Raw genomic sequence first — 4,452 nt, 5'->3', positions numbered from 1 at the left:
TTGGAAGTCTCCTTGGATTGTGTCTTAAACTTCCACTCTGTCTCCCACAGTAGACCCAGGTATATCCTCCCTAAACACTCCATGAACTGAGTTAAATCCATACTCCAATGACCTTCTCCCTCTGAAGCAAAGCAAAGCTAGTGAAAATACACAACACTATAGATTTCTAGGCCTTCTGGGGGAGGCTGGAGCTACTAGTAAGCACTGCAAATAGAACAACATAGTAACTTAAAAATAATTCTGCTGTACAAACATGAAAAGTGTTATTGCAGTCTCCCAGGGATGTATAATGGATTTGAACTTTAAAACACCAAAATGAAGTTTTATTTAATTTAGGGCTTTGCTGTTCAGGAAACTAGAATTGGGCGTGATCAGCCTGAGTGGAGGTGGTTACAGTTCGTGCTTTGGCTCCCTCTGTCGGCAGGAAGGAAGAGGTAATTTTTTTTTTTTACTTGGAGTAATTCTTGGCTCGGGTTTTATAATGGCTGCTGTTTACTGTATGTACTGTCTGAAAAAATTCATCTTTTAAAGTTAGGAAAGGCTTAAGACCTTAAAACCTACTCAATCTTTCTTCTCAGATGGAAACTAAATACACATTTTCATTCCCTTTACGTGCTAACATTACTGTCTCTGAAGCTAGATTCACTATAAAGCGCTTATTAATTGTCATAGAACACACACAGAGCTTGTTCCACTGTGGCTTTCTCAGTCTTCTAACTGTAGGGGGTAAAAAGTACAACCTCGATTGCTAGCAGAGTTTGTTACAAGCCTCATTTTCCCACACTGTCTGCTAACCCTGTATCTTGGGAGTGTTTTCCATGACAGGAGAAGGAGCTTTGATCTCAACTAGTAAAAGGAATCAAATATCCAAAATTCTTTGTTTGATTCATCAAGTGGAATAAGGAACACACACATCATCCTCTAGCACGCTGTCTCTTTCCCAATGTCCCCTACACAGAACTTTTATATATGAGTCTGAATTGTTACTTATGTCAGTGACTCATCATTTGAGAGTTGGCACCAACACCTCCAGACAAAATTCCTCTGCAAAGTGTTTCCACAGGGGCACTGAACACCTGTCTCTTCCTCTGTTCCTCCATGTTCAACTCCAAGAACCAGTGAAGACAGATGCCACAAGTGCCTGGTACATTGCAGAGTTCAGTAAAGATTTATGTAAATATGATTTAAAGTCATATTCTATTTTACAGGCTAATTTTGCACATGTAAGAATTCCTCGATGCTTGCAAAGACATATTTTATTTCATTAATCTTTATTAAAGAGGGCATAACAATGTTATACATAAAATGCTTATTGTCAAGGAATGTTGCTTATATTATGGTGGAATGAAACAGGCCTGACAGCAATCAGGGTCCTGCCACTTACTGTTTGGAGAGACAGGCAACCATGGGCCCTCAGAATCCTTGCACACTAAGGATCCTTGCACTAAGATGCAAAAGCCTGCTCACTTGGGCCATTTCTCAGGGTTGTGCTTACAGTGAGCAAACTTGAGGGTGTCTCCCCATAGGACAAAGAGCAGTCTTGCTTACTGCTTGCTATAAAATGGTGGGTTCCCCAAGTTTAGCATTTCTCTCCTGTAATGAAATCCATTTTGTGTGCAAGCATCCATCTGGGCCCATCTGCTTCATTCCTGTGAGAATTGGGGTTCGGAACCCAACACAAACATGTTGACACTGCGGCTACTGCTTTTGCTGTAACAGTCTTTCATTTATGACCCAGTACTCTCGTGTGCTCTGTCAGCATCCATGAAGCTGTGACAAGCTAATGTGTTAGCCTGCAAGGAGGGTAAAATCTCAGATTCTTCACAGTTCTTGATACTTACTAGCTGGGTGTCCCTACACAATTAATTTAACCTCTCTTAGTTGCAGTGTCCCTTCTTTCTGAAGGGGACAATAGTAGCTGCCCCATAGCACCGTTGAGGAGTTAAATAAGAATGGAAAGATCCCTACCAGACTACATTCTTCCTGGGAGCTCCCTTTCCCTCTTTAGAACACTGAGAGACTACTCTGCTTTGATGCCTGATGATGCTAGGCAGGGACGAATGGCGTGAGGCATGGCGTGAGCTGTGGCTGCTGGTGGTTTGGTGCAATGGTGGGCCGAGGACCGACCTGAAGAGCGCGCACAGCGGCAGAGCCGAAATTTCTACGTGGGCGGGGCGCGGAAAGCCGCAAACTGATTGAAGAGGGAGGCCCTGGGGTTTTGTCTGCAGCGGTTGCATAGCAACCACGCCGTATTTACTTAGACTGTCTATTTCAAGTGGCTTCGGGGTCGCGCTGTTGGGGACTACTGGGGCACTGAGGCCCCCTCCCCCATCACCCACCTGATTCGTGGCGACCACGCCATTCCGAGGAGCCACTGGCTTGGCCGCCTCCCGCCGCCCCGGGAATCCCGCGGCAGCGCTCGGGCGCGCGCCCTCCAGCCGCACGCACCCGCACACGCATGCTCCCGGCGCTCCCACGCGCGCAGCCACCCTCACGGCTGCCGCCCACGCAACCGCGTGGTCTTGGGGCGCGGACTGGGGGCGGCCGCGCGGCGCCCGCGGACACAGCTCCCGGCCCTCGGACGAGCTCTCAGAGGATGCCAGGCGCGGGGCGCGTCGCCCCCCTCAGTCCACCAGAGCCCGGATACCTCAGAAATTCGGCTCTGGGTCTGTGGGGAGCGAAATGCAACCCAAACCCCGTTTTACCGAACCCTGCGCAAATAAAACACGCACAAGCACGCACACAGACGTCGCCGCGGCCCGCCAGGGAAGAGCCAGGGACCCGGGAGGGGCCGCCGCTCGAGATCGGCGGCTAAAAGGTGCGACGTAAGTGCCCGGCGTTACCGGCCCGGCTTAACGGCGCAACGGCCGGCCTGGTTCCGGGTCGCCGGGGCCAGGGCGGGGCGGGAGCGGCCGCCGGAGAGACCCGGTAGGCGGGGGCGCTCGGGGCAGGAAGGGACCGGGGAGGAAGAGCGAGGGTGTGATTTGTCCTGAGCGGCCAGATACGGCGGCGCCCCGGGTAGGCCCAGGACCCGGCTCTGGCAGCCCTCGGACCGACCGGCTGGGGCCCGGCGGAGTCGCAGGGCTCGGCGACCTCGTGTGAGGCGGCCGCTGGGGAAGGACGGGCGCCTTCGGCTCACGTTTGGTGGTCGCTACCCAGGCTAGCAATACCGTGGTCTCGGCAAGACAGACGGATGGCTGGGGGGACGGCTCAGGGGGCGGTGGGAAGGGCGCGGGGCCGTCGCCTCTGGCTTAACACAGCAGATGCGCGAAGACTCCAACAGGTGGCTCCGTGGCGCAATGGATAGCGCATTGGACTTCTAGAGGCTGAAGGCATTCAAAGGTTCCGGGTTCGAGTCCCGGCGGAGTCGCAGTTTTTCCCGATTTCCCCCTGAAATTATTTTCTGACCCCATCGTTTCTCTCCCCGTTATTTTTTTTCCTAAACGGTTGAACTTGCCTCTCCATCTCTGCCCTTTCTCCTTCTGCATTGGGCTTCTGCGGCCGTTCCACCTCTAGCCGCTCGCGCCAGTGCGCTCGCCCCCCGCCCCGCTTCCTCAGCTCTGTGGCTCAGGATCTGGGCCCAGCTGACAGCGGAGCCTGATCCAGGACCTGGGAGGAACGGCTCCGGCCGGTGGCCCAAGCGAGGCCTCGCCATTTCGGTCCAAAGTTGGCCCGGGTCTCGGTTGTTCCGGAGGAGTGTCCGCCACGCTCCTATGCTGACAACCCCTAGCTCGGAGCGCGGCGGTGAGCGCTAGGGAGGGCGCGGGAAGGATGAGAAAATGGGCCTACACCGTGACCTGCGCTGTGCAGGCTGACTGCCCTTCCAGTCCCGGAGGCTTCAAAATTGTCACGTACCGGAATCCCCAGTAGGATCCTGTCAGAAATGCAGATTCCTGGGCGTCATTGAGGGCCTCGAATGGAGTCGATTGGGGATGGGGCCCAGGAATCTGCATTTCTGGTAAGAACGCCCGCTCCTCAATCCCAGGATTCCAGTGCTAGGAACCGAGTCCCAGGTCCGTTCTGCCTGTCAGCTCCTCCAGGCAGGGATTGCTATCCTGCATCTCTTCCGACAACTCATAGGTTTGCATGTGATTAGGGTTCCACCTCACTAAATGCGAGTACATCAATGAATGGGCTTTTCAAAATTCACTGTAACAAATTTGATGCAAAAAATTAAAAATCCAAAATTGTCAAAAAACATAGAGAAAAGTAAGCGTTGTTGTTCCTATACCTTAGCCTTTCAATTCTCTTTATAAGCTTTATATAAGCTTATAAGCCTTTCAATTCTCTTTATAACCATTAGTGAAAATGGTTTCTTGGAAATATTTTCAAATGTATTTTATGCACGTGTCAATTTTTTTATCTGTTGTCTCTGTTGATGTTGATATACAATTGGTAGTATGCTACACTTGCTCTTTCACTTATTAATATAGGTAGACCTGCCTTGTTCCT

At 51.6% G+C, this 4,452-nt stretch overlaps 1 non-coding gene across 1 annotated transcript; it reads left to right on the top strand.

Moving 5' to 3' along the window:
• The first annotated feature begins 3,285 nt into the window (after positions 1-3,285).
• On the top strand, positions 3,286-3,370 carry TRNAR-UCU (transfer RNA arginine (anticodon UCU)). The gene is given in 2 exon segments: positions 3,286-3,322; positions 3,335-3,370. It is a non-coding gene; the product is annotated as a tRNA-Arg (tRNA).
• The last annotated feature ends 1,082 nt before the right edge of the window (positions 3,371-4,452 follow it).

Source organism: Lynx rufus, unplaced genomic scaffold (genome assembly GCF_022079265.1).
Source record: "Lynx rufus isolate CCGP_SWC_20201006 ecotype Redwood Valley unplaced genomic scaffold, mLynRuf1.p SCAF_2, whole genome shotgun sequence".
Lineage (NCBI taxonomy): Eukaryota > Metazoa > Chordata > Mammalia > Carnivora > Felidae > Lynx > Lynx rufus.
Note: the sequence above shows the minus strand (reverse complement) of the source record. Positions and strands in the feature narration are given on the sequence as shown.